We start from the raw sequence: 12,268 nt of genomic DNA, 5'->3' as shown, positions 1-12,268 counted from the left end.
GGACAAAGCACACATGACAAAAGAAATAAATACATATATTTAAAGAAACAGTTGTGTAAGATGTCTTTTTCAGATGCAAACCCTGGCAGCTCTCAGTGAATGATTCTAACTTGACAAAAGACCATTTCCCTCAGCTATTGTCTACTGCACAAATGCCAAGGAGCTCTCTGAACACATAGCAGGAGAATCCAACATTTAAGCATGGCTTGAGAAACCACAGAAACCCTCTAATATATTATTATTGTAACCCATAAAGATTCACTAAAGGGGTTAATTAGGGATTAAGCAGTCTTGTCTATCTTTAGCCTAGTGATTCTTAAAATGCAGGAATATAGGGAGATCTTAAAAACAGGAGGAGTGGGGTTCCTCCTGTGGATTTTTAGCCATCCAAACATGGAATATCTTGCCACCAGTCAGTGTTGCCAGCAGTCTGGGACACAGCCTGCTACTAAAAGGGGGCAATGACTGCTCAATTCTACTGCAAATGATTGCTCCTGTTGGGATTAAATCATGCTTAGAGGCACCCATTTATAAAAGAGGGATCCTGGCATGCATCTATCTTGGTACTCAAGCAAAATTATATTTCAGCATCTTTTAAAGCTAATTGAAGCCAACCTCTCTAGTTTTTGTATATAGGCTTACTTAGATTTGGGTTCTTTTGCTTTAAAGAGCTTATCAGGGTTTTCCAGCAATTTGTAATTGATTTCACCCTCACTGAGAACCATTAATTAGTGTCCTGCAAACAGGGTTTTCCAAGTAGGACTCGAAGCAAACAAGGATAGTTCCCCCAGAAGCTGATTTAACGCCCTGGTTTGACATTCATTGCCAGACTGGGAGGAATCCTGTGCTCAGAGGACTGGCCAGCAATTGCTTCAGTAAATAAACTCTCTCAGACATGTGCTCAGCCCACAGAAATTTACTTTTTTAGTCCTGGGATGCCACAGTTTCTTTCTTGGTCAAGACAAAGATGGCTTTCATCACCCTGATGTTTTAATTTGGGATTCTACTGGCAAGCTAAAATACCAGTTAAAATAAGTAGCAGATTCAGTATTGGCAAGCTGAGATAGAAATAGAACAAGCCAAACAGTCAAAAATTCCTCCTTGCCTGGAACTAACATGACACATAGGAAAGAAACTTCAGTTTTGGTCAGTAAAAAAGACAAAAGCCCAGGACCCCCCAGGTGCTTCAAATTCCTTAAGACACCTACAGCTGCCTACATTGATTCTCAGGAGCAAAACTCGTGCAGCAAAACCAGTGCTGCTGCTGCCCTAGCCTTGCTGCATTTTCCCTGCAAAGCAAGCCTGAGGGCTGGGAAGGAATGTAACAGGATCTGTGGAGTTACCAGTGGAGGGCTAAGCCTTGCCTTCATAAATCATTCATTAATAAATAGCAGCAAGCAGAGCCTCAGCCCTTAATCCCTGCAAAGCCCGGTGAGCGCCACGGCCGTGATCCTGGGAGGGCTCTCCCCACTTCATACTGTGCATGAAGAGTGCACAAAAACCAAGTGTTAACAGCCCCCACACAGGTTCACAGGTTCACCTCTGCCACACATGGATGAATGGGCACGCTCCAAATTCCCAAAATTCCATTTCTCCAAAACAGCTCCCAAGTTCTACACCCCTCCCCATATCAAAGCAGGGAGGATGTGCTGGCCAGGGCACTGATGCCCTCCAGTCACTTTGGAGGTGAAGTTTGCAAGGAGAGAAGGGGAAATGTCTTTTGTAGCAGGATGTAAAAAAGTTTAACCTTGACAAGTAAATAAGAAATGAAATTGCCAGAGATTATTTCAGAAACCTCAAAGCCAATTACCTGAGAAACATTTTACTGAGCCCATACAACTGCTCCACATATTTTAAACAGCCAGAGGGTCACTGTCCTTTTTTTTTTTTTTCCCAGCATTTTTCCTGACCTGGGGCTAAGGCTACTGGTGTCATTTCACCTGGGGTTTCTCTCTTTTTATCACCTGTCCTGTGCTCATGGGTAGATTTCTTCAAACTTGTGACTTCCCTGAGAAATCTTTCTGATCTGAGAGAGGGAGTGAGATAAAAAGAAAAACCATGAATGGGAAGGGAACTGCAGGGCTGTGCTGGGAGAGGCATCCTCAGGCTGGCACTGCCTCCCTCCCTGCTCATCCCCCAAAAACCAGCCACTGTCTCACTTCCAGCTGATCCCAGGAGGGCCAGGCCTGACACAGGCATGCCTTGCAGAGAGGCTCCATTTATATTCCCAGCTGGTTCACCTGTTTTCTGCAAATTTTGCAGTTACACTGCAGACAGATCAATGCTGTGATTTGCTTCCAGCAGGGTGGTGGGAACCCCCTCTGGCACTTCCTATTTTTAAACAACTGAAGTTGTTTTGTATTTCCTAAACCATATTGATCCACGGGGCTAATGACAGTTTTTCTCAAAGCTCTATTTTGTTCGCTCTGTCACAGAGGGAGCCCTGGAAATTACAATTAGTGATACAGGAAACGATTGAAATCTATTTTACTGCACAAGTCTGCTCCTGCTATGTGCAGAGCAGAACAATAACCACAAATTCAGTGGCTCCCACATGGAATCACGGATGGATGACTATACAAGCAATGAAAAGGGCTTATATGGGGTGCAACATCTTTAATTTACACCATATTGTCCATTATATGAACTAAAAATACAAATAACATGGGCACAATACCACAGTTTGAATAGACTGAAATATATGCACGGCTCCTCCCTCAAAGTAATTTAATTTTTAATGTGCCAGTGGAATGAGAAAATCAGTTTTGTTTTTAAAATAATTCCCTGTCCTTAGAGGGGAAAGGTCAGTCAAAGTATCTTGTTAACATAAAGGGTATTTATCAAAATAAACCTATCAGAAAGGGACCTCATGTCTGACAGACACACCTAGGAAATAAACAAAAAAAGAAAATCCCACCCAACCTGAGTTTGGAAGTGGCCAATTCTGACAGAAAGCAGAAGGAATGAGGAGGTTTGCGTCACCAAGAAGCTTTTTGTCATTCCCTCCCAGCACACACACAGTGCTCCTGCCTGCCCAGGGCTCTGTCAGGGTTCCCTGCTGGAAAGGACGACACCAGGTGCCCACTCCTTGTCACCTGTATCTGTCAGGAGGAATTGTAATGCTACAATCAAACAGGCACTTTTGGAGAAATAAAAATGAAGAATCATCCCCCCCCCCCCAAAAAAAAAACAACCAACCAAAAAAACCCACACCTCTGTGTTTTCATCATCCAGATCTAAATCACTGTTTCTCCTCCAGAAAAAAAAAAATTCATTCACATTTCCATAAAATGGTACTGCTGGGAATTAACAAGCTAATAAAAAGGACTTTAAGGATGCATTAAACTTGGGTTGGGGAACGCTCTAGTACTTGCAGCATAAATGCTAATAAAATTATAAATCTGTTATTAACTTTTTACATCCCTGCCAAGTGATAAAGACTTTTTTTTCTAAAAAAAGGCATTAAAAAGGCTAGAGATGTGCATTTATTTTACAATGAAAAACCAAGCAGTCCAGATGACACAAACATTTCTTACACCATATGAATTCTCTGTACAGCCCTGAAAAAACACACACCTGTCTCCCCAGGGCAATCCAGGACTCATATCTGATATATTGTGAAGGAAAAAACAAAACAAAACACACACACAAAAAAAAAAAAAAAAAAAAAAAAAAAAGAGAGAGAGAGAGATCCATTATTCCTATTTTTCCTTTAAAATCTGACTAAAACAGGATTCCACCATTGTTTGCCCCAGGGGTTGGGCTTCCCCAGGCTTTGATTAGCTGACAATGAGATGTTTATGCCAAGCCCTGGCTGATGCCTCCTCACTTCCACCCATCAGAGCCCTACAACTTTGCTGCTGTACTGGATTCTCCAACCTGTTCAGTGCACTCATTGTTTCAGGCTGTAACAGCCCCCAGCTAATTGCTACACGTGGAAGGGAAATTAAAAGGATGGCCCTTGGAGACTGCTAGGTCTGCTTGCAAATGAATACAATTAGCAGAGAAAGGGAAGAGATTGTAATTGCTTCGGATTTAGCGGTGTAAGGAAAGGATTTAGGGATTAATATTTCGGGGAACAACCATAGTGGCAGCTCAGGATTTGGGAATGCAGAGCAGTGACAGGCAAAGGGCCTTACACACAATTCATCAATCCCACAATCCTGCAGGATGGAATACCTATCTCTGATGGGTCAGGGATAGGAGCAGAGGTGAGATGACCTCCAGGCACTTCCAGGGAGCTGACAGGAACCAAACACATCCCAGGGAGCTCCCTTCCCTGGCAGAAGCAGATCTGCCCTATCCAGTACTACAAACACTTATTGTCACAAGGAAAACCAGGAGTGTCCCTTCCAGAACTGAAGGATGTTCATGATGTGGCACAGAGATGGGCATGTTCCAAGCTCAGGGCAGGGGCAGATCCCAAAGTTGTGCAGCAGGACAGCAGTGGTTTCAACCACCAGCTCTTTTACAGACAGGGAACTCTGGAGCTGCATGGGCTTGCTCATGGCTCATCCCCTTGTGCAGAGTCCCATAGTTCAGGGCTCAGCCTCCAGCAGGACCTCCCTCACTGTCTGAGCCACTCGTCCCACTCCAACCCATTACAAGCACATTGACTCCCTCCTGTATCATGCTGCTGGGGGAAAAAACATTTGGAACATTCTCAGATGAGATAAATGCCTGTTCAGGCATTAAAATAGAGAGTTCTGATTTCCAAAATCTTTATTAACAGAGCCTGAGAGCCATGCAATTTTCAAAATCCAGCTCTTGTTTAAGTGAATTAATGGGAGCTGAGTAACTGCTCAGTCTGAACTGGGCACTCTGTGCTGAGGTTTTCAGCTTCTGCACAATACTAAACACAGCAGTACCTTTAATAGGCTGACTCAGTAGCAGGAAAAAAGGTAGACAAGCAGTTGGAAAAGGAAAGCACAACCCCAAAGAGCTGTGTTCATTTTCTCTCTACTGTCTACCTTGAAATATTATCCTCTTCCACAAGATGTGCTTCATTCACAGCCCTCAATCACCACAGTTCACTCCATAGTCTCCATTAAAAACAGCACTTTCATTTACTCAACACAAGAATCACTTCAGTGAGATTATTTTACTCTGCATTTCCCCTCCTGTGTCCCTTGAACTACAACCCAACCCCAGCAGACTCTTGCTGCTCCCGGGGTCTGTGCCTCCGTGTCTGTCATGCAGTGTAACTTCAGAGCCAAGGGTGCCCCAAGCTGACTGATTTTCTACCTGCTTCACAAAACCCATTTTTCTCCCAGTCCCTCACAGACACAACAGGTGTCACTTCACTGTGCATCTCAAGCCACACGGGGGATGTTGCCAAGGAAACACCAAACCAAGCGAAACAGGCAATAAACACTCACATGGCTACAAGTCCCCTGCTCCACTGGTCCTTCCTTCACCTTGCCCTCCTTTTGCAAGGCAGGGAAAACGTGCTGCCAGCGTGATGCAGCCAAGCATGGATACCTAGAGGTGCTCCTCTCTCCTCCCAGCTCTTCAAAATGCTCTCCAAACTTGTCTTTAGACAAGTTTACATCAAGAAAGCACAAGCAGCACTCCTGGAGGGCTCAGTAAAATGCACTCTTGTCCTCCACAATGCATCTCCTGCAGGCAGGACATGCACCAAAGTCTGCAAAGCACAAGGCTCCAGCACCTCACCCCACCACTCCTTTGTCCTAAGTCAGGCCAGGACTGTCCTGCTGGGGTATTTTCAGGGTCCCCCAGGCAAGGGGGAGGAAGGATGAATCTGACTCCATGCTCTTAGAAGGCTAATTTATTATTTTATGATATTATATTATATTATATTAAAGAATGCTATACTAAACTATACTAAAGAATAGAGAAAGGATACAGACAGAAGGCTAAAAGATAATAATGAAAAACTCCTGACTCTCTTCTCAGAGTGTGACCCAGCTGGACAGTGATTGGTCATTAAGTTAAAACAATTCACATGAAATTAATGAAACAGTTACCTCAACCTCTGTTTTGGATGAACAATCTCCAACCTCATTCCAAAGCAGCAAAACACAGGAGAAGCAAATGAGATAATATTGTTTTCCTTTTTCTCTGAGGCTTCTCAGCTTCCCAGGAGAGAAATCCTGGGCAAAGAGAATTTTTCAGAAAATATGATGGCAACAGTCCTGGTTGGAGATCCTGGTCTGTGGGTGGAGGTCCCAGGTGGGGCTGCTCAGGGCACTAAATGCTCATTCTATTCTGGTTACTGACCTCCCCCAGGGGAGGAAGGGATTGTTGGTCCCTGCTGCTGTTCAGTTCTTTAGGAACAGTCTCATTGCCAAAGGGGCAGCACAAAAGCACTGGCATGCAAGTTCTCAGAAATGCCTCTGCCCAAATTAAGGTGCAAATATGCCAGTGACAACAGTTTGGGTTTTATTTCATAGTAAATATGAGACACAGAGAGAAAAAAAAACCCACAAAACTAGAGAAAGAAACAGAAAATAGGTGGGTAATGGATAAATTTCACTTACACTAAGATGTAAATCACATGAGAAATCCAGAGGCCACTGAGACCAATGGGACTCTCTCCATGCAGTTGCAATGTCACCACCCTCACAGCAGTGAAGCCTGCTGTGCTTCAAGACATTTCAAAATGTCTCATTTTCTCCCTTTTGAACCACACCACTGAAAAGTGTCACTCAAACTCAATTTCTCAATTCAAAATCTTTGTACAAATGCACAGCTAAAGAAAGCAACAAAAGCGACACAACTAAGCCAATAAAGGATTGCTTGATCTGTTTTTATGATGTGTGATTCTAGGTCATGTTAAACCACTGCTTTCTTATTAACAAAAACATACAAAAGCCCAAAAATTACTTCTCTCCTGCTGCCTACTCCCTGCTAGCTGATTGCACCATCTTGGTTTTTTTCAACAAGCTTTGAATAAGCAGGGTCTAGCCCCAAAATGTTTGAATGTCTAAAAATACCATTATTTTCCCTCAAGACTGAGTAAATGACAAACCAAACAACGTTTTTTAAAACCATGCATTACCTACACAGAAATGGTAGATTACAATTTGGAATGCATCAAAAACATGACTTATACAACCCTCCTGGACCTAAATAAGAAGTTTGGGTGGGTTCACACTTTGCAGCATCAAGCAGCTGAGCATGAAACACTTTGTGGTGTCAGGGGTGGCTGTGGCTGTAGCAGAGAGCACCAGCTCTGCCTTTAAACAGTGAGTGCCCACTGTGGCACCTCCTGTGCCACTCCCTGCTGTCCCCACAAACAGAAATGTCAAAAAACCTAACCTCTCCCTGGGATTAAATTAACTGAAAAATCAGAGCTCCCCATTGGGAAATACTAATTGCTCATGGATGTTGGCTTCAAGGGGATATGCACAAAGTAGATTTTCAGGGTTGTATGATTTTAATTCAAACTAGTCTCACCTACAATGTTTGTTTTCCTCTCAAATAAGCAACTACAGGAAGCCAGAATTAAAACAAATCCAAAAGGACAACAAAAAGAACTCTTGATTTCCTCCACAAGTTGTCTCTTCACTTGTTATAATGTTCAAGTACCTAATAGGTGTTGATTAACTCCCCTCTTTATCATCAGTTGATCAACATGCAGCTCCTACTACATCAAATTACCTTAAAATGATAAAAACCAACAGAGTGTGTTGTTTTCCCCCATTAGAATGTACAAAATCATACTTGAGAACAATACCAGAATAACCATGGAAGACACAGGAGATGGCTGCTCAGCACAGAGGTTGACAGTACTCATTTTGATTCTAATCATCTTTTGAAAAGTCCTTGGACCAAAGTTCTCAAGAGCAAAAAAGTATTTGGACCAAGTTTTTCAGACTGACTTCCTTTTCTTTTTTGCTAAGCTCTGAAGCAAGACAGGATCTGCTATTACACATATCATTCAGATTTAAGTGTTTCCATTAAGTTAATGAGAAATAAATACACTGATGTTAGGAAACTCACTGCAAAACACCCAAGAACCGAATTTCCTGGTGGTTTTGCTGCAAAGCAGCTGCAGCATTGCAGAGCTCATTTTGGTATCAGATAAACTGACCCTAACTAATTTAGTTATTATGCTAACTCCTCTGTTTTAACTAACTCACAGGAAGAGAGAAGGAACACAACTCCAACTGGAAGTTTCCTTTCTATCAAACTGGAAAGGGAAGGTGTTTATATTAATGGGATTTTGTGACAAATACATGTTCTTACACAGCTGACAAAGTACAGAGACATGTTTCAAATTACATTAAGGTTATGACAAACTAAAAAAAGAGAAAGCAATACTCAAGACTCTTCTAACTCCCTTGTGGGGTTCAGCAATGCAGCACGCTCTGTGAGCACTGTTCTGATGTGACAAAGGGACAGCTCTGAAAAAATCCTTCTGCCACTGATCTTCAAGGCAAAAATGGAAGGCTCTAAACTGTAAACATGCATTTTTCCTAACATACCAGAGGTACCAGAGGTTTCTCTTTGTCTCTCTCTCTCAGGGAAAGAGTGGCACCGGCACGTGACTGGCTCTGCCTTGTGCTCACCACAGCTCGAATGAACACACGGCTGGTGTGTCCCTCCTTGGAGATAAAGCCCTGAATTTCCTCATTCCTTCATTGCTTTTGTATTCCAGAACCAGCAAATGTATCAGATCAATAAACAGCACAGGATTTGAGGACTGGTTTCCTTTAGAGTTTGCAATTCAGTATCAGATGATCTGGCTGACCTGCAGAAACCCACGCAGATGCCAACCAAGCACTTTTCCAAGACTGCTGGTTGTTCATCAGAACCAGAGCAGAGTTATTGCCATAAGTTCCATGTTTCTAACCCCATCTGATGAAAAGAATATAACCACAGAGATTTCTTAATATACCCCAACAGCATATATTGCATTCTGTTGTTCCAACAAAGCCACAGAGAAGTGTTGTGGACATGGCACAGCACACACCGGCACAATCCACTGGTCTTAGGGACAGCTACCTATGTCTTTTTTTAATAAACACTGATTATCTTAGGAGAAAATTTTAAATTAACCTTAGATGCTGTTTACAGGCAGCCATTACATTTTTATTTCCCCAGGCTTGTGATTTAATCCATTGTCACCACAGACCTCATTAGATAAGGCACGAGAACCTCCATCACACACAGCTCCTGTGCTGGGATGCCACTTCTGCAGCTCAGCTGGCAACAAAGCCTTGTCCAGGATCTCCAAACCCAGGCCAGTTTTACACCTGGGTGCACCAGTTTCACACCAGGTTTTTCTCCTGAGAAGCTGAGAAACCCCAGAAAAGAAATGCAAACAATAATTACCTGATTGCTCAGAATTTAACCATCAAAAGAAGCCTGAAGAGCTGGACAAAACTTCTCCCAGGAGTTCTCCTGCCCCTAGACTTGCATCCTGCCCAGTGTCTGGTCACAGATCATTTCTCCACCTTGCCAAGTCCACCTCAGCCCCCAGAGCCACTGAGCCAAGAGGAAAGCAGAGTAACAGAAACCAGTAAGAGCTCCAGAACCAGTAAGGGCCCCATCACACAGCTCCTGTGCTGGGCTGCCACTTCTGCAGCTCAGCTGGCAACAAAGCCTTGTCCAGGATCTCCAAACCCAGGCCAGTTTTACACCTGGGTGCACCAGTTTCACGCCAGGTTTTTCTCCTGAGAAGCTGAGAAACCTCAGAAAAGAAATGCAAACAATAATTATCTGATTGCTCAGAATTTAACCATCAAAAGAAGCCTGAAGTGCCAGACAAAACTTTTCCTGGGAGCTCTCCTGCTCCCAGGCCTGCATGTTAAACCACTGGTTTCTTATTAACAAAAACACTCAAAAGCCCAAAAATTACTTCTCTCCTGCTGCCTACTCCCTGCTAGCTGATTGCACCATCTTGGGGTTTTTTTCCAACAAGCTTTGAATAAAGCAGGGTTTAGCCCCAAAGTGTTTGAATGTCTAAAAATCCCATTATGTGTCTGGTCACAGATAATTTCCCCACCTTGCCAAGTCCACCTCAGCCTCCAGACTGAGCCCAGAGGAAAGCAGAGTAACAGAAACCAGTAAGGGCACGGATGACAGAGGAGCTGTAAATGGTGCCAAGAGGTTTGCAAGCACAGAGTCCTCATCACTCCATCATCCCAGCCCTGAGCTGGTCCTTGTTTCCTGGCCTTTGGTGTCCCAGCCAGGTTATTTTGGCAGCACTGGCTGTGGCTCAGTGCCAAGGCATCACACAGCCCCAGGATCAAGGCAGAATGATAACTGCTTTCCTGCCATGCAGCACCAGTTAAAAAAATACCCACACAGACATCATTTCTGCCTTTTTCTTACACATATAAAGAAGCAAAATGCCCATGGAGATCCCATGTGAGACTTTGTGTAGATTATTAAAGTCTTTGCCTTCTGTTTTGCTTTTTTCAACTTATTCCATTTAGTGAAAACGTCACCTATGTCAACAGACTTTGGCCAAAAGCAACCAGCTGCACAATTCTTGCCAATTTCCTTTTTGTTTTCAACAACATTCTTCAGAAATTACCTTGCTAAATGGGACATTCAGTCCCACTTACTGAATACTACAGTTAAAGAGCTGCTGAACTCAAGGACCAGGCATTAAATGGGAAGGCACACTTCTTCCCAAGTATAAATAACTCTTCCCACACACCTCTCCTCTGAGAGATGTTCTAATGCATTACAACCCATAGAAAAATAAAAAGCAACATCAGTTTCAGCACCAACATCATCTGCTCAACATGGAGGGAAGAAAAATTCGATGGAAAATGCAAACAGACATGGTGTGTTAGACACAGAAACTATTCCCTGCAACACCAGGCCTGGCAGAAAACACATTGCTGCCTCTTGTCCTCCCAGTTTGCAAGCTTGGAAATTCATTATTAATGGCCTAGGAAAGGTAATAGGCAATTAAAGACATAACTATCATTTTTTAAAAAATATCTTAATATGTTTAAAGCAGCAGCCAGGCCCTGTATGTTGCATATCTGCTAAATTGTGCCATAAAATTGCAGAGGGGTGAGAGAAGAAGGGGAGATGGGGGGTCAGGGCAAGCAATGGCAGGTGCTGCTGTTTGGGGGTTTACAAATCCATTTCTAATCATTCCTTTGAACGATTAGGTGTGCATTTTGTGCACTTTGCACCAAAATCAGCCAATGGGTTTGATCTTGGGACTCTGGAAAGCACTGGTCAGCCTGGAGGTCAGTGCCCAAGGGCTGGGAGCTTCCCATCCAAGGTCCTGAGTGCTCCCAAGCTGGATCTCCCCAGGGAGCTGTAATACTCTCACCACTCCTTATTTCCTCCATATTCACCAATAAACCACTGCACCAGCATGCTGGGAGAATAACTACTCACTTGCAGGCCCCCATTTTTGCTTCAGGCTGGCCAGAGTTACTTGAACAAAGCCCAGACATTGACTTGAAGCATCACCTGGGAATTTTTTAGGGGAATGACAAGCTGTGTAGTCCCAGAGAAGAACAAGTCCCATTAAAAGCTGCCATATCAGGCAAACTGGAACCCCAGTCCCTTCTACCCCAGGTTACAAAAGCACATTTACATCCCAAATGTTTTGTGGAAAATCTGATGGCTCCACCAAGTATTTAAACTCAAACAAACTGACAGATAAAGAGACTCCTAACTACACAAGCCTGAGGAACTTTTGAAGGGCTGATGAAAGGTTGTAAAAGAGACAGAAGAAAGCTTTATGGCTCAGAGGGATGACATCTACAGCTTTTCTGATCCCTCAAGTACAAGACAGCATGTCCTTTCAGAAGTGACCAAATCAGCAGCCTAGTTTAACCCATCAACCAGAACCAGGGGGTTTTTAATCTGACAAGTGGCAATGCTTTATTTGACTGATGTTAGCTTTTACCTCCTAGTTTTGGCAGAATGCAGATTAAATAAATCTTGACTCCATCTCGAGTTCATTGCAGCTAATGACTTTGAACTTAAGGGTCTGTTAACACTAAATTGCTATCATTATGCAATCATGCTAAATTACCAGGGGAAGCAGAAGGTACCTCAAAAGAAAGAACTGCACCAGCTTATGCCAAGAGAACTGGACATCAGTGAATATTGTTGGCCTGTTCTCTGCAACACCAGGTTTCTGGCCCAGACATGCATGTTTCTCATCTACTGTTGTTATCTCCTGCCAATATAAATCCAGCCAAACTGGCTCCATCTAATTCTCACTCAATATGCCCTTGCAGAAACAAACATATAAAAGTGAAGTCTTTATCAAGTAGCAGTCCTGCATAATGCAGAGCAAATCTCCTCCTTGCTTGCTCCA

General features: G+C 43.3%; 1 protein-coding gene across 2 annotated transcripts in view; it reads right to left on the bottom strand.

Moving 5' to 3' along the window:
- The window catches only part of ERBB4 (erb-b2 receptor tyrosine kinase 4), a 590,564-nt gene that overhangs the window by 396,195 nt on the left and 182,101 nt on the right, over positions 1-12,268 (bottom strand). The window lies entirely within an intron of this gene.

The sequence above is a fragment of the Agelaius phoeniceus genome, chromosome 7 (assembly GCF_051311805.1).
Source record: "Agelaius phoeniceus isolate bAgePho1 chromosome 7, bAgePho1.hap1, whole genome shotgun sequence".
NCBI lineage: Eukaryota > Metazoa > Chordata > Aves > Passeriformes > Icteridae > Agelaius > Agelaius phoeniceus.
This window is presented reverse-complemented; position numbering and strand designations above follow the sequence as displayed.